Below are 27,329 nucleotides of genomic sequence, written 5' to 3' on the forward strand. Positions count from 1 at the left end.
AATGGCCGGTATTCATAGTCTGTTCTTATATTCAAGATCGTCTTAAGCACGAACTTATATTCGCTCTCTTTGTCAGACACAATCTATGTGTGACGAAGAGAGCGAATATAAGTCCGTGCTTAAGACAATTTTGAATATAAGAACGGACTATGAATACCGCCTAATATTATCAATTTGTATCACCACGCCGGGTATCACATGTGCATACGCACGTACAGATATATACATACACACGCATTGTCGCCATTTTGTTGTAGGTTGTCATGGCTGAAACCGGAAATCCTGCCGGCCTCAGCTCTTTTGACGAAGTTAGCGATCTAGTACTAGTATAGACATCTGTGGATATAACTTTATTCCGCGTCGCAATAGATTATTGGCCGTCGTATTGACTTCCGCCACGCGCAACACATCAATGCGTTCTGTGTGTAGAAGCCCTAAGGCCGAATTCCCACTGAGCGCGTCACGCGTTGCGTTATCCGCCGCGTCACGAATTAACCAATCAAAACATCCCATTTTATTGCATTATTTGCCGCGCGAATAAAATGGGATGTTTTGATTGGTTAATTCGTGACGCGACGGATGACGCCGACGCGTGACGCGCTCAGTGGGAATTCGGCCTAAAGCGTTCTTTGGGAGGAAATGGGTGCATCCAGTTCTACAACCGCTCACTTAGCCGCTCAGTGATCGCTTACCTACATTGAGTAAAAAGAAACAGGAGGGAGCGTTTGGTCTTAAAAGTGCGGACGGAAGTCACTATATAAAGTGGTCGCTCAAGATGGCCGCTCAAGGGCGCCAATATTGAATGACTTGTTATGTTTAATTAGGAAATAATGTACAATTAAAAGAAAATAACTATAATATGCAACAATAATACCAAATTTTAATGGCGTTTTTCATTGGGATTGCACTCGTGCAGTATTTCCATAAGAGCAATGTTAAAATCTAAAATCTAAATTTATATTAAATCCTTCGTCCTTACAAAAATTTATCCATGCATTTCTTTGATCCGGATTTTTCGGAAACCTGTTTGTGAATGAAAATTATTTAGTAATTATTGTGAATCTACAATTTCACAATACTATACATATGATTATAATCTCCAAAATAAAAATCTCATTATTGTTGATAATACTAACCGATGAAACGTTATTCCATGATTTCGAGCTGCTGCTGTTATGCCACAAGCTCTACAGTATACCATTTTGATCGTTTATTTCCATACACTGTTGCATAAAAGACTATACACTGCATATTAATGCGTACGGTATGCCGCTTGCCGCAATGCTCGAGCATTCCCTCTCACTTTCAAAAAGTGGTCGCTCAAGATGGCTGCCATGACGTGCATCCGTCCGCGGATTTACCTAGTCCTGGCTAGTATATGCTCCCTCCTGTTTCTTTTTACTCAATGCTTACCTATAACTAATAATGGTTGCGTTCCGTTTTGCGCATAGCACGCATCGTTTGCATCGCTAATGCTTAGCGCATTGGCTGCGTTTCGTTTCATTATGCGCATGATACATGCTTTGAAACGGAACGATATTGAACGCATTAGAAGCGAAAAATCAAAATGGATTCCACAATAAATTGCGCTATCAATGTGACAATGTTTTTAATTGATGAAATGAGTGACAGTAATAGTAGTGAATCATCAATGACTCTTCCATTATGACTCTTTCTATTTTGACACTTTTTACAATATAGGCCGGAGCACAGACTTTTACATAAAGCATAACGCATAAGCATAAGGAAATTGATTGGTCTATATATAAGCATAAGCAAATGCATAAGGAAACGGACCAATCAATTTCCTTATGCTTATGCGTTATGCTTTATGCAAAAGTCTGTGCTCCCGCCTTATCGCTATCAATCGCCATATGCAATTACGCAATCGCATGGAACGCATAAGCTGCTGCAACTCAAACTTGAGATAGCTGATGCGTGTATTATGCGCTGCAGGTGGTGGGGATCTAGGGAATTCTAAGCGCTGTTCATGCGCGCATTGAGTGAAACGGAACGTTTTCTATGTAATTCGTGCGCATAATGTGCGAAACGGAACGCAACCAATATCAAATTAAAGATGTAATTTAAAACTACATATTTCTCTATATATCCGGTAAAAGGAGATTTCAGCAAACACACAGAACAATGCAGCAATATTGCTGCAATGTTCTGTATTTGCTGGACATATTACGATGCCAAATCCATATCTTAAGAGGTTAATCTCATTAAAATGATAAAAAAATCAATTTTTTTGCATTTTTTGAAAGTCTAATGCATGGAGAATATATTTTTAAAGTGGTTTTCAAAAATCGTTTTTAATCGTATAAAGTATGTGGTGAGTAGTCCCACATAGCAAAATTTTATCCTACGGATGTCCGTGGGATGTAATGTAAAGGATTTTCAGATATCCCTGGAATGTCTGTACAAAGCCGTAGGATATCCGTAGGGCATCCGTGAGATATCCGAATGTCCACTTTTCAGATATTCGTAGGACATCCAAAAATAAATCCCTGGGATATCCCTGGGATATCCTACATATGATTAAATTAGATCCCAACAATGCCCTCTGGATATCTTTTTCTATCCAGATAAAGTCCAGATAAGATCATTGAATATAGGATGGTGTTTATAATCTTATATCCGATCTTATATTCGAAATCATTTTAAAACCTCATTCAAACAACAAAATGGTTGCGCAACATTATTTCATTAGTTGAATGAAATTATAAGACGATTCTAAATATAAAATCGGACTATAAATACCATCCAGAAAAATATCTATTTTAAATATTTATTTAAAATGTCTCTAAAAAATATATTTTTTAAAAAGATTTAAACAGAAATTGTTTAGTTTTAAGTTAAGAAAGCAATAAAACAGTAATCTTAATAAGTAACGTTTTTCTCTTTCTCTCTCAAAAAGTTTCATATTAATTATTATTTATATTTTAAAAAATTACGACAATCTCGCTTTAATGACACCATTATCAAGATATTGTTTTATTACTTTTTATTACTCCTTTAAAACTAAACAATTTTTGAAACATTTTTTCAAAATACATATTTTTTTCAAATATTTTATATAGACATTTGACATGTAAGTATTTTTATGAGCATAAAGGAAAGATTATTAGCAAAATTTCTAAAAATAAAAGCTTCTATTACATTACATTATTTTAAGAAATTGACACATTTCAAAAAAGGTAAAGTACGTATAAGTAATATAAATAATAGTACATTTGAAGCACATTTGATTATAAAATATGTAATTTTTTTTAAATTTTGTATTTACTATATAATGTAAAAATAGTTACAATAAAAATAAAATTTGTATATATATAAACGAAAACTAAAGATACGTCTTGTAAATTTGAAAATTGCACTAGTCACAGTGTTAGATATAAATTAATAAACTTAATATTACTAAATATTATAACTTAATATGAATAATATTACATACATAATATTTTATACATAAAATTGCTAATATTATGTATGAATTATACACATGAACAAAATATAAAAGAGAGTATTAAATATTTTATTGTGCAGCATTCAGTTTTTTTATTTTTTCAGTTGCATGACAAAACCATGATTTAATTGGTTCCGAAATTTCGTGCTCGGTAGCTTGCAGGTATTTTAATTGAACTGCACCTACAAATACGTATAAACATTTATATAACATAAATATAAACATATACCTCTCAATATATTTTTAATTTTTTTAAACCAGATGTTTAATGAATTAGATGGAAAGTTAATCTAATTTTTATAATTTAATAACTAAATCTAATGTATGTATTATATGTATATGCATTATGTATAGGTTTATTAGTGTAAATATCTATGTGTTTAAGTGTGTGTTTATGTGTTTGTACATATATCCCACACGGAACATAATATCCAATGGACGTCCATATAATCTCCATAACTCCATACTACATCTATCTCTACGATGGATATTAGATAGGTTTCTATTAGAAATCCATATTATTTCCATGATAAATAACGATATAAATTCATCATAAATGTCTATTAGACATCTGTTATCGATGTTTGATAGAAGTATCAGTATCCATAGTAACGAATATTGTTAAGGCATCGTCGATGTCAAACGTTTCGGCTGATCATTCATGCCCAGTTCCACCAACGTAGATTAACTTTAATCTTGGTTCAACTTACTCGTCATCTTTTTTTACTTCTAAGAATTAGAAGGTATATATACAGCACAAAAATTAATATAAAATATATAAATAAAAATTGTAGTAGTGGTGTTCTACTAGTCAACATCTCTCAAACATAACCTTATTTATGATATATATAGAAAGATGACCTGCGTATGATATAATAATTTTAGATTTTAATAATTACCTGTCAATTTAATAGTTCTTGACGCCTTATATGTTATTGCTTATGTGTTTTTTCCGTTTTTTAAGGGAGAATCACAGCACAAAACTCACACTTCACTGCCTGCGTTAATCTCAATAGGTCTGTTTTTTATAGCTGAACTGGCTGCACTAGTTCAGAGTTTATCTTTCTCCTTCCAATGTAGGGGAAAAAAGATAAACTCTGAACTAGTACAGCCAGTTCAGCTATAAAGAACAAACCTAATGTTCACCGATCTACGACACTAGAATTCGATTCGAGTTGTCGATCTGAGAAAGGTTAGGTAATCAAAAAGCGGTAATCTTATATATACTGGCTTCTCGAACCAAGAACTCGATGACCAAGTTCTAGTATCGTCATATAATAGAAATAAATATTTTCTCTATATATACTTGTACATTGATCTTAACAAATGGACGGATTAAAATTATATTTGTATGTTATATGTGTGTCTACGCATGCACACAAAATTAAATTTGTTCTCTGTTCAAATTAAGCAAAAAAAATGTCTTACTAAAAAATATTTATGTAAGAAATCTTTTGCTAAATTTGAAGAAAAAGCAATTTTAATGTACGTATATTTTTTGTACTAAAAATATCTTCAGGAAATCTTACGAATGACTATTTATTATCGATCTGTATCGTTCGGATCATTTTGATCAAAATGGGATGTCCTGCGGAGATCGTACATAAGATATCCACAGGACATGCTACACGGGATATCCTCAGGTAATCTTACGGATAACGTTTTACTCTTGATCAAACTGGGACCATTTCGATCAAATTGGGATGGCCTGGGGAGATCTTTGCTATGTGGGGTAGCAATCGATATATAAAATAAATTATGAATGTAATAATTGATCGATGCACTTGTTCATATAAGAATAATTTTCAGCATATTTTTGTAGAAGTTCAAATATGAAAATATGTCACGTGACATTACGAGATCTATTTCGCGGCTGCGCTGATTTTTTCACTGGGCAACTATGCGGGTATCGGACGCGAGTAAGTATATAGTCTTGTGTTTCCCGTGCATTTTTTTTTGTTCTAGGATAATGTTGCGCGTTATTCTGAGTATCGGAGACAGATTTTGCGACGGGAATAATTATTGGAAATATTTAATTAAAATATTGTTAAGAAATTGTTAATTAAGATATATGGTCGCGCAGTTATCAATCTTTCGACATTCGTAAAAATATATGAATCGTATCGTATATGAATTGATGCATACGGTTGCAATTATGTATTAATATTTCTATATTTTTCCGTGGTTTTATCAGATAGAATTAAGTAACACAACGTCTTAGGGAGTTTCGAGTATAATCACGTGATCATTTCTAAACATGACGTCACATGATCTATTTCGCGGTGGCGTTGATTATTTCACAGGACAGTGGCGAAAGTGTCGGATGCAAGCGAATATTGTCGTACGTTTCGCGTGTGTATATTCTCGTTCGAAATAAATTCCGCGTGCAAATAAATGTCGGAAGTATCGAATGTAGCAACGAACAATCGTCGTGGAATGTTAATTAGAGCGTACGATCGCGTTTATTAATCTATCGACATTCGTAAAATCAGTTGCAATCACGGATCGTATCGGATATTGCTCGTCGCATCATCGAGTATCGGTGTGAAGTTTCTTTCAAACTTTTAGGCCTGATCTACAATGTGCTTCTTGCGTATTGTTTCTTATGCTCTGCCTTTCGTATCTTTGCTTTTTATGTGTTTGTCGCATGAAATCAAGAAACACTGTGATTTACAATTTCTCCTTTCTAAATTTCCAAAGAAAAATATATTACCTTTACATAAAGGTAAAAAGGCAAAAATCAAAAAACACATTGTAGATTGGGCTTTAAACGTATTTCACGCCAATGTCGCGAGTGTCGAGCAAAGTTACAGGCGGTCCGTGTTTTGCGTTATTCGTTCGAAAGTGCAGTGCGTTTATAAATATATCGGGAGTGCTGTATAAAGTGACCGATCGTGATAATTACTTAGTGCCATACAAGTATTTGGTGCAGTCAACGTCGAAGCGAATGGCAAAGCCAACAGCCAACAGCAGCTGCTCCTAGGACATCGAGTGGTGAGTAAATTTTAATATTATGCTTATAAAATATGCGTTTTCTCAAATAAGTGGATTGAATTTGAATAATAGCGCTCTTTCAATAATAATTAATTTTAATCTCAATCTTTCGATAAAAATCGATTTTACTTTTTCGATAAGTAACAATCATTTGATTGATAAAATATTATATCCAATTTATCGAGTTTCAAAGAAAGCGTAAAATACACCTTACGCTATAATTGCGATTAATGGCTTTAGAGCGCGTTGGTTCAATAAAGTCTCAATGGTCGTCGCGTCATTTAATGTCAGTGGTGCCAGTGGTTTTTGTAATACGAATCAAGAAGAATAAAGAGGTTAGGTGCGAAGTGGAATATTTTAATGCCTGCGCTTGTTCGCTCTCTCGCAATGACGTGACAGTGCATGCGAGCAGGACTGCACCTTCTGTCTCATACTACAATAGAGTGAATCGAGGCATGAAAAAGAATATCACGACTTTCTTGAGACGAGATGAGATGCTACTGGCGCGAAAAGTAGTACGTCTCGATTAATTTGAACAACCGACCAGGTGATCTTAAATGGTCGTAATCGTATCGAGTAAAGTAATCTGTAAATTCCGGCACTCGCTTCTTTCATGGTGCGTCGGTCGCAAATGCTTGTGAATGGCCGCGGCACGTATACGCGCACGAAATTGATTTACATTTCGAATTATCCCGATTGCTGCATACAAGAGAGGTTAAAAAAATCGTCGGAGCATAAAGTGACGCGTCGAGGCCGATTTATTAAGAATAAGTCGTTAGTCTCGCAGCTACCGAGGTACGCATGCACATATACACGTACAAACGTACACCGACAAACAGTGAGTTTTTATCGCCCTCTCATAATAAAGCCCTATTGAAGAAAACGAAAGCACGAACTTTCCCTAATTAAGGCGCGCCGCCCTCGCTATTCCTCGGGCATAACGCAATCGTTTCTCATAAACACTCATTTTCGATCATCGACCTTTCTGCATGAGCGAAATAAAAGGAACCGCGGATTAGATCGTGAAGAACAATCAGTGGTACATCAGATATTTTTTGCGCTCTTTTTGTCGGAATTTATACATTTCATTTTAATATAAATCTTTGCAGTTGCTTTTGATTTTATCTAATTGCAGATTAAATTATTTTAATTGCGTGAAATTTTAATACAATTTTATTGTGCAACATCGGCATTTAATCTCGTCGATACAATATTATCTGTATGATTCCGTAAGGAGCTATTGAAATGTCTAAGTAATACACAAGGCGAACAGGCAGCGTGTCTGCGCGAATCCCGGAACAACGACATTATCTTTTGTGAGGTGATTGGTTGTTGGGCGATAAATCAAATTTGATGGCGTCCGGCTTTTGCATACACTTGTGAGCATGATGCGCGTCTTATTATCGATACTACCATATTGTTATCCGACCTCGCGATTGGACTTTTCATTGCGAGATATTGATGCTAATCTGCGCAGATATATATCTCTCTATGGAATCGAACTTAATGAGCCCGTGAAATTTGCGAATGTAGACGTTCGGAACGATATATAAGACAAGCGACGAGAAAGAAATGAGCACCCGTTTCGATTACATTGTATGTACACTTTTCGTGCGATATGTTACAATCTTAGAATTACTGCAATTGTACATAGTGATTGAAAAACGGCGTGCTCTCATTAAATGCTGGCGAGCTTAATTTCCGCGCTAAACGATTTCTCTCGAAGGCACAGTAATTAGTATTGCTTTACGGCAATTATGACGCTCATTACATAGTTGTTAACTTTACGAGGATATGTTCTGTCGATTTTTGACACTCGTGACTGAGCTCCTTTCACGAAAAAACTGTTAGCTTTATAAATAATTACATAGATAAAAAAGCAAAAGGTATATACTGTCGTTAATGATTTCGCTTATCTTTCTTCCAGCTTTGTTGTTGTGAAGATTCAAGCTCCGAGCATCTTTTTCGATCTTTCTCACGTTTAGAAACTTACGCGTGAATCTAACATTAAATTTTTAAATTATAATGTTAAAATTTACGTCGTGTCAAGTGTTCACCGTGTGTTCCGATATGTCGTATATCGTTGCTGAGCAAGCTGGCGTAGGAAAGCAAAGTGGATAAATGCAAATTAATTAATCGGCTTGGTTAACATACCTCATGTCATACGTGACATTGTGTATAATTAAATATAATAAAAATTTGGCTATTAAGATTTTTGCGCATTACAAAAATTTGGCACGACCGTATTTCTTGATATGCTATATATTTCAATGTCAAATAAAAATGTCATCAATATTTATACACATAACGAAAATATGAAGTCGATACTTTATTAATTTAAAAATTCTCTTTTTTTATTTAATTCTTAAAATTTTTTTTATCAAAAACATCGAAAACTTGATAATTTTTTAAGGAATAATTGGAACTTATCAATTATACAAAAATTCCGAAAATACAATAATTTTTTCGAAACATATAGCTATAGTATAGTATAGTTACAAATATTTTGCATATATTGCAAAAATATTGCATATATGTTGTAAAAATTCTAAATTATCGCGCCTAACATGCGGTAGTGGTTGTCTGCTAAAACACCATCAATGCTGCAAATTCATCAGCTGTCAGTTAAACGCTTGAAATTCCATTTGAGCCGAAAACTATTCTCATGTCGCGCTTTGAGGGTCACAGTTTCGGTTACTTTTCGCCAAACCGCATCGGCGGCTAACCTCCATTAATCGATTTCCGTGTCCCGACGTCTATTTGTCCCATAATTCTGCGTCTGGTTTTGTCTGGGATTCTGCGGCGAAACTTTTTCTGCAACATCAGAAACTTTTTCTGTTCTTAATTTTCGTCGATGATGTGTGTGATGGCGCGAAAATGATACGTGTGAAGTACATTCCAATAAGGATACATAGGGAAATAAATATTATCGAATTAATGCGGCCCAATGAATATTCTGGATATCCGAATATTTGAGTTATAACGAAATCAGATTTTTCGCTCGTTCACACAGCGGCGAAGCAAACGGAAATCGGTGGAAATTTACACAGCACCGATAATATTATTCGGTGAAACGAGAGTTTCTGGTCGACTTTTCTGCAATTTTTAACTTTACTATGTAAATGCTTTTTCGTTTATTGCACATATAAAAGTCATGATTTGTAGAGAGACTGATAGTTTTGTAAATATTTATTATTTTTTTGTTCTTTATAGAAACGCGATGCAAAGAAGAGATATTTATCGTCTATGTCAATATTTCTAACGTGTAATTTTGATGAAAAGTGCTTAAAGTGAATAAAGATAATATATGTATAAAACTTTTTATAGAAGATTTTAAAATGGTTGATTATTTTATTTGTTAATATTGTTTTAATATTTACAATTAAATCACTTATGATTTCTTTTCATGGACAAAATGCTTCACATGGAATGGAAAAAATTGCAAATTAAAGTTAAATGTTCGAGAACAAAGCGTCCATTAATTAACGTATTAACGATGTCCAATTTGAAATACCTATGTATCACGGCATAACTCATCGTTTTATTTATCGATTCTCATCCAGTACGATTTCTTCTCCGAGTTTGATATCCAAAGAGGTTTGATTTAAATTAGAGTATGGCGACATTTCAAGTGTGGATAATACACATTAAATATATGACATTTGTATCGGTTTTATGATATCATTAGTAACGATTACCTTTGCGACCTGTTTTTGAATTATAAATTACTGGTTGAATACACGATGGTGGAGAGAAACAGTGTAATTAGCGTTACTGTGCGCGTACTACTAGATATATATGCGGACGTATAATTGGTCTGCACACGATCACAAAACTTGCCTCATCCGTTTTGTACTCTAACGTTGCGATCATAAGTCTTGTGATCTCGTGCAGCTTCGTTTAAATTTATCTTTTGCAGTATATTTCCATACATTTGACATTATTTATGGACATTCGACAATTATAATGTTCTATTATCAGGCTCGCATCTTGTTTTTAATTTAATCAGAATATATAAATATTATAGATGTGAAATTTAATCAGGTATTACCGTGAAAGTTGTAATCGGTCTTTTTCTTATTACTATCACATATTATATTCAATTTAATGTAGGGGGATAAAATGATAATATTTAAATGATTGAAGAAATTGTGATGAATGAAAATATATATGTATGATTTCAAGAGTGAGCAATGATATATCTAATATACAAAATAATGTGATTCAAAATTGACACAAAGTTGTAAAACAATAAAAACGGATAATACAATTTTTTTCAATTTGGATCAAAGTTTACAACTGAATCTAGCATAAAAAAATGTCCATTTTAAATAAATAAAAAATAACTAAAAATTACACTGAAAGAATAGAAAATTACAGTAAAATAAAATAAAAAATAAAAATATATATATAAATAAATTTGTACAATTGAAAGTATATCAATGTGACGTCTATTTCCAATTTACAGGATGTTCCATTTTAAATGCCGCAGATAAATATCTCGAAAATTAAAGTAGATATGAGAAAGTGTTTCGGACAAAAGTTGTAGGATTTTGAAAGGAAAAAAAGATGATAAGATTTATTCGACTCTAGAATGATCTTGAAAAGCCCCATCAAAATCAACATAAAAATTTTAAATAGAAACTTCTATTCTTTATTCCATATTTTCGTACCTAATGTCGAGACATTTTCAAAATGCTCATTACAAATCCTTTTGCGATAAGAACTTTCTGAGATATTTCCTATTTTATTATGACAATTATTAGTGTAACATATGGAAGTACCTCATGAAGTATTCATTTTTCCACCTTAATGTTTTTTTATGTAGAATAATGAAAAGAATTGGTAAGATTAATTTTTATATTTACAATTTTACAAAATGCAGCAACATATTTGCAAAATGTTGTAAAATTTTTTAATAATTTTTTGTGTTTTTTATAATATTAATTAACTTTTTTTAATTATTCTACGTATAAAAATAATAAAGTAAGAGTATCAAAAAGTAAATATTTTACGGGATATTCTATATTTGACACAAACAATTGTCATAATAAAATGGAAAATATCTCAGGAAGCTTTCATTGCAAAAGAGTAACTAGTGTTTTGAAAACGTCTTGACATCAGGCATAAGAATATGCAATAAAAAATAAAAATTTTTATTTATGATTTTTATGTTAACTTTTACGGGGCTTTTTAAAGTCATTCCAGAGTAAAATAAATATTATTATATGGGTGACATAAATAAATTTTTTTTCCTCTCGAAATTCTACAACTTTTGTTCAAAACACTTTTTCGAATCTTCCTTTATTTTTGAGATATTTGTGCCTGCGGCATTTAAAATGGGACATGCTGTATATAAAATTAATGATAAGATTGCATTTTTCTAATTCTCAACACTATTTCTTTGTAAAAATGTAGAATCGTTCTTTCGATTTTCCGGTGTTAACGATATATTCAACTCGCAAAGAAATACTATTCGAACAGAAGTAAACGATGAATTCGTAACGAGACGCAAACCAGTCTTCCATTGAAATTCTTCAACCTTGTGCCAACAATAACCGCGTGAGTCGTTCTCGACTGACACCTATTCTTGCATTTGAGATTCTGTGAAATGCAAATTTTCGTTGTATCTCATTGAACGGTAGCGCGGTAAATCTCTGGAATTTGTCATACGTATACCACATTTCCTGTAAGCACTATTCTATATAAGTTGTCAACCACAGGTAATAGCTGAAAGTCTTTCAGATGAAATTATTGAAAATTGATATCGAATGCCATCGGTATGTCCAAAAATATCGCATTTTTACTCAAACTTTACTTACTTATTAGAGCCACGTTTATTTGTCCGTTAATGCTGCTGGCGTTTGTTCATATAAAAGTAAAACAGTGGGTCCAAGAAAAATACATAAAATTATACTAAACGAAATATAGCCGAGAATATATCCTCGAAGCTATAGAAAATGCTGCATTTAAACAAAGTGCTTAAATAATTATTTATTTAGCAATTTATTTTGAATTTGAGTTTGGTTTGAGTTTAGTTTGGTATTAACATACGAACATTTTTTATAGTTGCGTTAATTATTGAATTTCTTGCTGATTATACAATATTTAGTTTTAAATCAACATCGTCTTTTTGTTTACCAGCGAGTCTGCTCTTTATATCATTTCGACTTTGATTTGCAAAATTATTTGTCGATGGTATATTCAGTTTTATGCAAAATTTCAGTGTAATGTCATTTTGAAAAATAACGCCGCGGTTTCGACGCGAGCTAGATAGTGAGAAAGCAGGTTTGCGAAGTAAGAATAGCGGTAATTGCATAGGGATGTGATGGTAGAATAGCGATTGCATAGCAATTGCTATATGTGATTAGTACAAGATCTGTTTACGGACTCTGTTGCGTTTGCAATGGCCGCGGATTTTATTAACGCGGTGATTGAACATTCGAGAAAATTCCAATCGTATGTCAGGTCAGATTTGTTACATGACCATTGCCACACACGCGGTATGATTTGATTGACCGAATTTAATGATATAAGCAGAATTGCGCGAGTCTGATTGTTGTGGCAAGGCATAACAATTACAGTTGTTTTAGCCTTACGTGTGCTGTTTACCGATTGGTCGATTACACGAATTTTACATTATAAGTCTAAGCTTTATTGCAAACTTTACTAAAACATTAGCAATGTTTTGAATTAATGACGAAATAAGCTAATTACGATGTCGAACAATTATAAAACGTACAGCATTTTTCAACATAGATTATGTTGTACTCGTATATACATGTACAGTTAGGAGCATCGAAAGCTCGGGTACCTCCACCACTTTCCAAAAGTATTCATTCCAATGCTTTTACTTGAATGGATAGCTTTCGATACTTTTAACTGTACATAACGTATATGCCTTGGAAAAAGATTTATTCAATAATTAAATCATTTTTTATCTATATTTATCATGCGAAGCATTTTATCATTCACTCATCACTTTATCGAAGGATTGAAGAAATGGGAGGAGGATAGAGGAGTGAGAGAGAAGGTTATGCGATCCGAACGGAAAGGAATATTTCGAACAAGTGCCGGTAAAAGAGAAGGGCCGGTCGTCTCGTCCAACAAGGATTCCACGTTCTACGGGTCCTACGCTTTAATAATACATCCCAGATCGTTAATCACACCGATGAAATATAATTTAATACCTCACCGACCGAGGGACGACCACTAAAAATGACGAACGGCCGGGAAACACGCGGCAAACGTGCCATCTACAAGCGATCCCCGCGCGCTACCCCGAACGTGCAATAACGATAAAGGGTTGGGTATTCGTGAATGACCCTTCTGGTATGGACACTCGTGAAAGGCGTGTGTCGGCTGTACATTACATTCGTCCACTCTGCCGCACTCAATAGCTTCCCAATTCGCTGGATTCCTTGACATATGGAACGACTCGGGAGTGGGAGGAGAGAAAGAGTGATTCTTTTTCTTCGTGAATAGTGATGGAACTAATCCTTACTTACGTATACTTACGTATAATATTCAATCAATAAAATGTCCATGTGTTGTTCTAACTTGTTTATATTGTAGATATGGCCAAATATATAGTTGCATGATGATATATGAAAATGGAAAAGAAATCAAAAGCAAATATTGATTTCAATTCTTTATTTATCTTTTATTCTTTTTTTTTCTTGTTACAAAGTGTAATTTAAAAATTCTTTAAACAATTCAATATTTTTTTTCTTAATTCTCTATCAATATCAATGTCCAATAAAGAAAGTTAATTTTTTATATACCTACTTTTTTGTATATTATAATTGTTTTTATACATATAAATAGAAAAGCGCGAAACATACCGAAGGATGGCGGAAGAGACGATAAATACATTACTAAAATTAGTTGTTGAATATTTAAAAAAATAGATTACAAGATTATTTATAACATTGAATCATTTTAATTTAATTATTTTATCAGATAGAAAATTTTCAAGTTGTAATATAATATTGGTTTAGTCGTTTTAACGAAATATAAAATGTGATGACAAGAATAATGAAAACGCATGGATTTGAAAATTGGAGAACAGGACTCCATTATTTTTTTCAACTGATTTAAATAACAAAATTTTGTCTTACAATAATATACAGATGATTAGCGATATAACAATGTGATTCGATTTGAAAGTCTTGAGTCTCAAAGATATTTGCGAGGAATTTCGTCCCATTTAGTAATGGGGATTCTCAATGGGAAGAAGCCACAGTCACGTAGATGTCGATTATATTAATCCGAAGGGGACGATTCGGTTACTCGGCGAAAAAGTCTTCGATATTGTCGGCATTCGTACTGATGAGTTCGTCGAAGCATGTTCTTTTCGATCTTTGTATGACACTCGTGAGGGTAGGGGTTGTTGCTACGGACTGAATCAAGACGATGTTCGTGACAATGAACATTATATAATTTCAGTGGACAAAAGTATTCTGACGATTTGATGCGTGATTTGGCAATGATCCTAGGTTTCGAGGTAGAGTAGGTTCGCATTGATTAGTCACAGTTCAACCTTCAATACTGTAGAGAAATGAATATTTTTATCCAATTGAATGAGTAATGTTGTATAAACTATTGAAGCGAAATAATGAATTGTAGTTATAGTAGTTCTAATTGCAATTAGTTTCACAAAATATGGTTTTACCTTTCTATATTAAGCTATTTCAAACTATTGTTTGATGAATTAATTATTATTTATTCTTGTTGAATGATATTTAAGTACAAAAATAATAAAAATTTGAATTTTGTAGAAATATTAATAAGTTGTGCGTCATAATGATTGCAGATTTATATCTGTAAATGGATTGATCAATTTATTTGAAAAATATATATAATACGTGTCACAGATGTTTTTATTTATTTACGACAATTTTGCAATACAAATATTTGATATTGAGTAATCATCGACGGAAAAATAAAAATTATATTTTAAAGTGATAGAGTGCCGTTGCTAAACAATACGCTATATATATTTAACTATCAAAGACAAAAATTTAAGTCTTAAAAAAAAATAGCAATACAATCGTAATAATCACTCTCATTCATAAAAACATTGTAATATCAAAATCGAAATCATAGATTTCATCAGCAATGATCATTAAACATAAACAGTGTCATATCAAGTTTATCTCATATACCAGAACGCAAAGATAGAATTATTTATAGAATGCTATCCTTATATTTGCATTGTAAATATCACTCTATTCGTACTTTCTCATTTCTCGTTGAAAGATATTAATATTTTCTCGGTAAATCGTTAATACAATTAGTAAGACGAAATAAAATAAAGCGCGTAGCTGGTTTACAGAATAATTGTCTATAAATAGAAACATCATGGAGCTTGCTAGCAATTCGTTTATTCGCCGTAAACCTTATTGCATCTTTTTCGGCTCTCATCTTTCATTTCTTATATAAACTGTCGAAATATTTGTACGCGTGCGACTACCGAAGCTACAGTATTGCAGAGATTCCTGAGATGGAATAATAAAGATATAAGGCAGTTTCATAAGCCAACATTATAGTTAGGCTAGAAAGTCGTTAGTAACAGCGTTAGTAATAGTCGTTAGTAATAGCGACATATAGGAGCTCATATCGATCAGAATTATCAACGATCACGACGTAGAACTTATTTTACTTAAAATTATTGCTATTGAAATATCAATGACATTAATTAAAGCTTGCAAATATAAATTTATAGTTTAATAAATAATATACCGAACTGTGTCATTAAGAAAATCAGCCAAATGAGAATAAATCTGCGTAAAATCGTTGCAATAAAATGTTGCATATATATTGTCAAATATAAAAGAAATAATCTGTCTTATAATCTGACATTGTGCGAAACAAAGTTTTTGCTATTCTATCTATTCGTGAAACAAACAACACACGTTTCACGGCTTGTTCTCGAGACTTGCTGTTCTTCGGAAAGCACCGATAAACTATCTCCAATAGTCTTCGGAGAAAGACGTTAAAGCGATCCACATAAATCATCTTTCAATGTCGTAGATTCGAGCAAAAGGCACGCGTTAATCCGGCTAATTTCTTTCAATACATCGACATTCATTTTTACTTATATTTTTTATGTACACATTATATGATCGATTCGCTTGCAGGAATAACTACAAATTCGTAATACTATTTCTGCATGTGTTTCTTGTATGTTACGTATAATTAAACGTTAAAGATTTTTTTATTAATAATATTTCTATATTAACTGTTGACAAATACTTTTTGTGTGTATGGCATTCTGAATATATCGAAGATAATTAAGTAAAAATAATGTGAAATTGGTTAATGTAATATTCACTTAATGTTTTTAAATCTCTCTAGGTAGTGCTGTTTAACAGAGAAGGGGCAAAGAAAACACTAAAACCTATTTATCTTTATGCCACGTCGAGCTTGAGAACATGTGGACGCGTATAATAAAGAAGTATAGTCTCATTGCGTGTATCTCACACTGTGTCGTGCAGCGGTACTTTAGAGCCACTTCTTGTGGTTGTAAGTTTAGGGCGGAGAACTTGATTTTCATCCATCTTCCTCCACCTTTGTCATGTTATGCTTAGATGCCTTAGAGTTAAAACATTGCGGTGTAGCTTAGGAATGCATTGCGCGTAGCTGAGATCTCGCAAAATGAATTATGAGATAATGCTCTCAATTATGAAAAACTAGGGTCAATAATCAAACGACAACTAACGATAATAATGATGTATATTTACATCGATCAAATGCTAATTCGCAATTAGCTGATTATTTATAAAATGAAATAAAGCAATTAAGACCAACAAATAAATAATGTTACTGTTAAAAAGACTAATTGTAAAATTGCACACTTTTTTTTTGTTACTCAGGACAATGGTCTTAATAACATGTAAAGATAAAGATCAAAACGATTGTAAGCCTGACTGTGTAATTAGAATTATAATTATCACATTTTCTTTTTAGTAATATTGACTGTACCATCGCTTCACATAAAATTTTTTACTAGCAAAATGTAAAAGGAATGCTAAATAGTATTTAAAGTCAGGAATAATGCTTTTATGCGTGAGAGAAATGCTCCGATATAATGTTTTATCTCCAGTCTATGTATATGGTAGGGAAAATATGGTCCGATATAATAAAAACGTATTGCCGCCGGCTATACTACATTATACCGCATAATCGTTGTTTTAAAAGGACTCCTCGGAGATGTAGGACTGAGAATAAAACGTCATTTTCATACATTCTTCTTTGTCCTATCTATATTATGTACGTTAAGGTGTAAGGTGGAAGGAAGGATTCATTACGATTGATTTTACGTACAGAATGTTTACACGCATTGAAATTATACATACATACGGGTATAAAAAAAATTGCGGTTAAAATACATTAAATAAATCTTCATCAAATCTAGCAGAATTTAGCGTGATTCGTCTTTTTTCCTCATGTCACCGCGCAACTGCAAGATGTATTACTTAAGAATCGATATTTTCGTAGTCAGTAACTTTCGCGCGCGAACAAACGCGATATAATCTCCCCGATATTACACTTGACCACACGCTTGCTTAAAAATTGAACGGCCAGCTTCGACGGGGGTTGCGCATCATAAATTATCAGCGGGAGTCTAGAATTCCCAGTTTGGACACATGACTCCAGACAACTGGAGTCGTCTGGAATTTTGAATTATGAGAACGCGGTGACTCCGCAACTCGGTTGGTGATCGACCCTCTTGCCACTTCTAAGTCTTGACATTTATATTTGATATCTAAGAAAATGCCGCGCTTAGTTCTAATATTTCCAATATTTCAATATTATTGCGCTCATTATAAGAAGTGGTTTCATGTTGAATATTATTTGTACAAATGCCGTGACGTCGAGATCGCTTGTTTGAACGGCAATCCGTCTCGCTCTCGAAATTGATCAAGTTGCGTTGAAATTTTGAGAGAAGATTTAATATTACTTTAATAGGAATTATGGCACCAGCATATATAATAATAAATTGATTATATACGTTGGCAAAGATGACGCTTAATAAACCTGTTGAAATTCTGTACAAACTTGAGTAATAAGAGCAGAGTAGGAATTATAAGTTTATCTATTTTTAAAGTGGAAATTGCAAAAATACTTGGAATAAAATTAATATTTATAGAAATATTATGTATTTTGTATTCAATTTTCATCATATTAAGAAATAAGTTTTGATATAAAGGTAAAGTTTAGAGAATTGATAAAACGTGGTTTTATCGTTTTCGCACTGTACATTTTGCGCCATCATATTTGAAAATTTAGATACTCCATAAAGGCTAAAAATTTATCCAACTTTTCGATATTTCTTTTCGTAGAACGTAGAACAAATGTCTCGTCATCGAAGTCACTGATTATTCCTTCCTTGAAATCCTTAGAGTTTAGCCCGCGGGAAACGCGCTCGCAGCACAGATTTAATCTGATTTGATCGATCAGATTCTAGTTCTCACTTTTCACTCTCCAACCCGTTCTAAGATTAATATATAGATAAATCGGCGTCCAAGTCCGAAAAAGTGGCGCTAAGCCGGCCAGGCCATCACGATAACCTACGTGATCCATTTCTTTCCTTGCGCTGCTCGCCGGCCCATCATCATCCGACGACTAATTGTTTCTTTCGCCGAGCACACGGACGGGCCACTCGATCACGCGGGATGATCTATAGCGGAGTAAATCTTGTTTAGCGAGATACAGGTGGTCATCCTGTACAGCGGGAATAGAGCTTGATGGATGGCTGGTACCGATCTTGCGGTGTTTCGTAGTTTAGACGCCAAACGTACTGATACGTTAACACGGTGGGGCGTTCAGTGTAGTTTAACAAAGCTTTGACGGACTCGCCGTGCGCTCATTTTATGGAGATGCATCGGCGCGTAGCTGCGAGATTCCCGTGCGTGTTGCGGTTGCTCTCGGTACGCGTATACCATAGGATTAGTTTATACGTTCCTGATTGTTATGCATTTCTAGTGTAGCATCATTACGAGAAATTGATATTAAAAAGAATTAATTAAATTGCTATCATAAGTATTCATAACTAAACATCTATCTAAACATTACATCTATAGATATAAGGATAAAAAAATGTTGCGAGATACGTATTTTCTAATAAAATTTTTGTTACTAATCTAATAAAAACAAAAAGATAAAATCGAAATTTATTTAAGAATGTATGAGAAAAAGATATGACGTTATGTGCACTTTAACACATTTGGCTATGAAAAATTAAATTTAGATTTAGAACCATGTTTTCAAAACAATATTTTCATAAAAAGTAGCGTAGTTTAAATTGTATTACGTAATTACAGTTACATGATTACATATAAAAGTCTCCTTTTGATTAATTTAATTGACGCTGTAAAACCCCATTAAATCTCAAGTTAATAATCTTTTTCTGTCGTCTTCGTGATTTGTGAGACGCAAAGCATGCCGCGTCTTTTTTCCGTAGCTCTGCATACATATGGTCTTTTTTTAGACCACTGTGTAACTATTTTCTTCCCCTCCGTCCGATCGTTGATCACATTCTTTCCCACGTCATTTTTATTTTTAATCCCAAATTAACTGGCAAACGTTCAGAAAATTCGAGTTTAGTAAACAACCTTTAATACAGAATGTAAAAACTGTTGAAAACAGTAAGTGCCATGTTAATACATTAAAGTATTTAACATTTAATAATTTGATGTTTTTTCTCTTATTAAGAGAGTATGCTCTTATTATATAAATCTATTAACTTTAAGTAATATTTATATGCCATAACAATAGTTTGTAGACTGATCTATTCAAACAGATCTTACTTTGTACTAATGTAAAAAAAATATAAGTAACGCACGACTTTTTTTAAAAAATAAAAATACGATATTATTTGTACAAAAAATATTAAATAATGGAAAGTGACAAGTTTGTCAGATTGAATGTTCCATGAAACTTTTTAGGCGCGCTTGTAGAGATGTGTTTTGCGTAGTCAGTAAAGAGATGTAGATCATTGGATAATGATGGGATGTTCCATTCCATTCGCTTGTAATCCCATCCTCCCTGGTACAACAGTCATCATGTCGTCGTGGTACGGATCACTTAGGGATCATTAGCTTTATGGCGCTTCCGTATGGCCAGCCGTTCGCGTGCAAGTGAATATTGCTCGAATATATAATGAATCTGAGTGATGAATTCGTTAGTGTGATAAAAAAATCATACACCGTCTGATTAGTGTGTCTAAATTTATAAAAGTGTCATAAAACGACACACTTTTACAAAGAAAAGCATTCAGAATCGGAATAAGAACGTGGAAAAATGCACACGAGTGAGAAGAGCGAAGTAGGGCGAAAATTGAAAAACCCACCATAAAGTTAATAAATTTTGCCAAGAAAGCGGACTCCTTATTAAAACATATGGATAAAGGTCGCGAGGAGGGGAAAGAAATCGCCGAATCTAGACACTAACGGGATCGATTTACTCGAGTGAAAAAGCTGCCCGTCTGCCACAGTCTGCGAGTAATTTCCGTCGCGCTGGGAGCGATGATTAATTTTCTCAGCGATTCTCCGCGAAGAAACCCGCAACGGCGTCGCACAGTCCGCCGCAGGTTTCCGCGAAGTCGAATTAATCCAGATGCCACGCGATACCCTTGACCGCGCGTTGCATCCGTAGGACCGGGTACTCGTCGCGTGTAACGGCACACCGCGGATGTATATCGCGGATATTGTGTTACTGTATTTCATTACCGGCGGGCCGGACGCGGTACGCCCGGTGTATCCTGGTGCGAGGAAACCGGTGGCCGCCGGTACGGACGGCTCTCTCACGTGTGATGCACACGTTGCGCTCTCTCCTTCATGCGAAGCTTAGCAACTCCGACTTCCGGCCGTTCCATTCAGGGATATCATCTTACGCGCTTCCTCGTGTGATTCAAACTCTCTTCGGCCGCGTCGTAATCAAAGGCTTACCACTGTGCGTGCACCTCCGCACGGCCCGTAAGTCAGCCTCTGCTTATGTAGCGTGACCACCTCGATGCTATATAATCATTTGAGTACCGCATGAATATGAGGATCTTTGATATACAGTTTCCAGTATTAGTAGTGACGTATATGCGACGTCATTTGTGGAAATACGAATCAATGGAAAGACGGTAACTTGTGTAAAGAATTTGGGATAATCTCAATAGTTTCGTCTACTCAATGAATATACGTATTATATCTTGCAGCAAAATTATACTGCAAATTATAAAGATTATTATAACATTATACAGTAAATTCAAGTTCATTAATGCTATTTTAATCAAAATTGAATGAACAGTGCGACTTTATATACTGGCTATAATTATGCACGAAAGGCATATATCTACGTTTATCACACGTTACGCAATTAGACACTTATTTGTTATAATAAACCACATTCTCATCGCTCTGATTCACAATCTCAGAGCCAAATACTGTTTCTAATCCCTTTGTTACACAGCGATTCTTGCTGGGTCACTAAGCAACAGCGGCGTTAAACTACACCGCAGATTAGTGGAATGTTTATACACGACAGCGTCTATATTGGCAGAAGTTTAATGACTGAATATAAATCTTGACTTGTTAAGTAATCTCTGCAAAACATTACTGATGCATTCAAACTTGTGTTATATATTGTATATAACACAACTTTTATATATATATATATATATATATATATATATATATATATATATATATATATATAGCAGCATGTATAAATCTCATTTTACAGTATCTTTTTTTTTATTCATTTCCCATCTTTAAAGTTTAATTATCGATTATAAATTAGCATCGGAACAATTACAGTGTACGAAATACATTGTTCCGATGCTTAAAGTACGTAAGTACCTAAAATACTGTGTTATACTGTTTCTGGTGAAATTTCTGGCAGTAGCGCAAAGAGAAACTAATTATATAATGTGATAACGAGGATAATTTGGGTCCAGCCACGACTGTTTCGCACTTGTGCGCTTATAAAGAGAATAGGATTATAAATAGGGATTATAAATAGGAAGGTACTGAGAGATACAGACCATGTTTTATTCGCCGGTTCTCATTATTATACTAGAGATTTGCGTGTTGTCGGCGCTTTTTACAGAATCCAACTGTCATCCACCATTACGTAATTAACTTAGAAACCTTTGTACGCGATATTATATATCTAGAAGACGCGAGCACATTAAAGCGGTGTAAGACAGTGGTTATTCACTGCCACACGCCATCTATTATTTTTCATCGTCTTATCTCGCTCTCGTGAAATGCGTAAATTAACATTAGACAAAAGACATTCGTAATACATAAGACGGTGGTAATTATGGAGAATTCCGCGACATACAAATCAGGCAATATACAATGCGTCTATGTGTGTACGTAAAAAGAAATTTTTCTAATTACGATACGTTAGCTTAGTCGGATATTATTTTGTAACGTATGGTGTTATACAATGAACTTTGTTTACAGATTATAAAAAAAAATTAATAATTTTAATGATTATTTAGCTTTCCATCAGTCACGCAACAGTTAGATGTGTGTGCGCGCGCGCGCGCGCATGTGTATGTGTGAGTGTGTGTGTGTCCAGACTTCTGGTCAATTATACAGCCAATTATTTTAGGGAAGCAGTTGGGTTAATTATAGTACGCGTTGATTTTATACACATGCATATAGGCCGAGCGCGCGGTAAACTTATACGAGATTAATCGAATTTAATTTGATGCCTGAGGGACGATCTATCGCGCGAGAAGTTAGAATTTATTGTATGACTGCGTCATACAATTTTGCGTATTAACATTCACATGATTGAATTTTAATCCTCGGAATATTTTCGGATTTTGCGATAACGAGAGAGGGAACTGATTTATAAAAGTAGGAAAGGGAAAACGTGCAGTACCACCGCCGCTATTATTTCTCTACGGTATCTTTGTCCAATTATATTTCCAATTATTTTGCAAGCACATCCGGCTTACATCGTGCCCGGCGCGTAACGTAGGCGCAATTTAATCATATTTCATTTTCAACCAATTATAAAAATGGAGACGCCCCGAAAAACCCGTTTGATTTTTATAGTCAGAAAATATTTTTAAAATATCCCTTTACGTCTGCGATTCTTATAGATATTTTAGTGGATGGCTTCATAAATATTTTATAAACCCGTATATTTTGTTCTATTCAATTCAGGGGCGATATGCTGATGTATGACAACATCAGAATAACACTTTTGATTTATCACGAAATTAACTGCTCATATATATTGTAACATCTATTTTCATATTAGTTATTGAGAAGAAAGAGATATGTATGAGAGATTTGTATCAAAAAACTTTTTAAATTTATATATATACGTGTCATTTTTTTACACATTTCTATTTTTTGATAATAATTTTCTACGATAAAAACTGATATAGGAATAAATGGAAAGACTCTTTGATTTGAAATCTTTATTTTAGAATTTTGAAGAAAATTCAAAACAGATTAAAATAAAATTGCATTTTTTTGGTTTTCTTTCTGTCGTAAAAAAGTAATATTTTTTGTTTTTAAGCAATGAAAAATGTTTAATGCAACATTCCAGATTCTCTTCTCTACTCCTGCACTAAAATTTATACGTCGCGTTTGTTTTCATTTCGGCGTATTTAACTTCTAGGAGAGTATCACTTAATTTAATTTCAAACGTGGGAGGGATTATTTCGCCATAAAATATAGAAGTTGTACTCTAATGAAAATTTCAATAGTTCCTTAATGAGTTCCGAGCCCTTGATAATTAATTCCGCAAACTTATATTTCTGTGACCGAGTTAATTTCACCCACGCAAATTAGGAATTTAATCAAATCTCGGTAGTCATTTCGGCCGTAGATCTGGCCACGCACAAAAATGGCAATTAAATCTGACATGCCGTTATTAAGTTCCACAAATCATCTGCAGAACCTAACATTTTGCGTGAAAAAAAGTGACCGAATTGATTAAAATTTCAAGAATTTTGTCACTTTCTTATAAGAATTTAATCATCTTTTATTTATTACATTGCTTATCAAGATGAGATTCCACAAATCACCTGTTGGAATATTATAATGTGAGAGATTACGTATTACATGTTTGTCTTATTATGTATTGTATTATTCGACAAGAAAAGATTTCACAGAACACAGACAGTCGATGATCTGTTTATGTGAAGCAAACAATAGAGACTTTGAATTGTCCGGGCAATACCGATCGAGAGACTTTGATGACTGACAATGAGCGAAAAAAATAATGTATGGACCGGCCACGAATTCGAAGCTTTTAGCATTCGAGATCGTTGCGAGTCGTCTTTTGCGGAGTCGTCTACAAGTTGATTTACTGATTTACTGATCGATTATGCGAATAATTGAAATAATCGTTTGCCTCTCCTTGTTATATTAATATACATTATCCTGACAACTAATATTTTCATTTATTATCATTTATTTCATTTATTTATTCTGACTTTAAATCCTACACATCCAAAAGTTATTTATAGATTGTCATAAAAGTAAATAAAAGTTGGTATAAAAGTTCTTCATGCTTTACGAAAATACACACTAAACTTATGATCGCTGCAATAAAAGTAAATAAAATCACGAGAAACAAAATTATATAAGATTTACGTGCTTTGCTATATCTGCAATGTTTCTCTTTGTATCAATAATCTCTTACAGCAGGGAAAAATAATTATTCCTGCGTAGCTGATGATGGCATATTAAACCTGCGTGATGCCTCTTTTTTTGCCGTCGTCAGGAAGAGAAGAAAAAAATTGTGTTGGAAAAACGCTTTGGTGAACGCCTTGGTTGACAACATTTTTATTCATCACGGAAAATAATGCCAGTCCAAATCGCGAGTTTTTCGATAATCATGAATATTTGATCCGCATAATATTTCTAATACCCATTAGCGTGTCCTCTTTCCTCCGTCTGACGAGACGACCGTCGTTATAATCCAGGCGTGTATCGTGTCCGCGGCGGCGGCGTTGGTGTGTCGGTACGCGTGTAAATGTGCCATGGCGTGAATCGCGGATTCCCGAACACGCATTCGCGGTTTTCGCGCAAATGCTGGAAAAGAGCAACGCGATTTCGCGGATCGCGCGCGAGCATAGAGGATGCGGACATCACGCGCCGGGCTTTTGAACGGATCGCGAGGATTAGCAGGCTTTATGCATCGCCGCGAAATGGACCGAACATGAAGTCACGGATGCCGTTATGATGCGTGTAGCGGGTAATGTTGCGTGTCGAAAGTAATGCCGTTTGTCGTGAAACGTTAACAGATATGTCGTTTTGTGTCGTCGCTATATATTGTACGATTTTATACGCGAGTATGGTGTCATGTTCTAAATGTGTTGCGTAATGGGCGATGTGTTGGAATATTAATGATGACTACGCAGCGATGTTTCATGTCGCATTCTGTTGAATATTATAATGATCACATAGTAAGCATTAATCTCAGAGAAATTGAAAGATAGCATTTGCTTTGTTTTATTATAACACAATACACAAGTAAGATTACGCGCGCACGCGTACGAGTGACTGTTTTCTTAAAGAGCAATTATTAAGAATAAAAATAAGAATTTAATTAATTTCTTTACCTTAACGAAACATGAAGAAAGCAATAGAAGAAGCACATACTATTAAAAATACGCTAAACAAATTTGAAAAAAGTTACACAAAATGTCGAGATACGCGCGATAAAGAGCCAAACTTGTTTTTCTGCGATCAAGTCGGTGGAAATTTAAATTTATTTACGTACAGAAAGTTCGTACGAAGACGGGCCGCTTAATAGAATTTTCCTAAAGGCAGAAATTTTTCTCGTTTTTTTTGTCTCGTAGAGAGTATCGAGAGACATGAAATCTGTGTCCCGTATACCGCGCGCGGGATGCACGAATACCAGTGCGCCGCTATGATTGCCCATATTAGAAGGGGAGCACACGTTCAACGCAATTGATCGCAAATTCTGTATGCGTTTGTGGTTAGCGGCGTGCAACGCTAGAACGATCGATCGCGCGAGATATGCACGCTCGGATGCTGCGCTTTTGCGCGGGTCGCGTCGATGAACAGGCCGCGAATTGCAGCGCCTCCGCGCGGCGCGATACGCAGCGCACGTGTTGTCAGATAAGCGGAGAGTTCAATCTGTGTAGGTTTCGGCCCTTAACCCTTTAACGCCGCTTGCCTCAAATTGACGAACCGTCCGTTACGAGCGATTTATATGATATTTAAGCGGGACACAATGCCGCAGATTCAATGTTGATATTGCGGCATATTCGTCACTCCTAACAAAATATTTTTTATCTTGTATTTTGGAAGCACTCTACTGTTGTACTATTATTACTATCATCGTGAGTGTCATACAAACTAGTCAAATTACATGTCTGCAATATAACAAATACGTTTGATAATGCAAATTAATAGTGATAAAGATTATTTCATAATTCATATTTTCAAAATTTTCCACACAATTGGTAATACACGCGAATTGTTATAAGAAAACTAAGCAAAGTGTATAAAAATTCAAATTGGATACAAGAGTGTAAGACAATTAATGAATAAAAAAGTTTATTATCAAATTACTCATATGTATAGTATAGTTACATGATTAATGTTTCACGAAATAATTGAAGCTGGTACACATTACCTTGGAATAACGTGATGCGTGTTTAATACATCTGCATCGTTTTCCTATCATGTTTGTGATACGTAAACAACCATGCGTGCGCAGCTAATTATGATTGCTTATACCAATTGCGTACACGCGCGCTCGCGTTTTCGAACGGACTATGAAATGTGTAACATTTGCATGTTCGAATTGGCAGAAACTTGATCTATAATCCGCTCTCTAAATTGTCGCGCACGTTCTCTTTTCG

At 34.2% G+C, this 27,329-nt stretch overlaps 1 protein-coding gene and 1 long non-coding RNA gene across 2 annotated transcripts in view; one reads left to right on the forward strand and one right to left on the reverse strand.

Annotated features, from left to right (window-relative positions):
- Positions 1-1,592: 1,592 nt before the first annotated feature.
- On the reverse strand, positions 1,593-5,634 carry LOC136998573 (uncharacterized). Its single transcript, XR_010889164.1, has 2 exons — positions 4,369-5,634; positions 1,593-4,198 (listed from the first exon to the last, which is right to left on the reverse strand). It is a non-coding gene; the product is annotated as an uncharacterized lncRNA (long non-coding RNA).
- Positions 5,635-5,747: 113 nt separating this feature from the next.
- The window catches only part of LOC105675932 (zwei Ig domain protein zig-8-like), a 123,610-nt gene continuing 102,028 nt past the window's right edge, over positions 5,748-27,329 (forward strand). Inside the window, exon 1 of the mRNA XM_067351464.1 lies at positions 5,748-6,463. The gene's annotated coding sequence lies outside the window, so the exon portion shown is untranslated. The remainder of the gene's footprint in view (positions 6,464-27,329) is intronic.

Source organism: Linepithema humile, chromosome 3 (genome assembly GCF_040581485.1).
Source record: "Linepithema humile isolate Giens D197 chromosome 3, Lhum_UNIL_v1.0, whole genome shotgun sequence".
Taxonomy (NCBI): Eukaryota; Metazoa; Arthropoda; class Insecta; order Hymenoptera; family Formicidae; genus Linepithema; species Linepithema humile.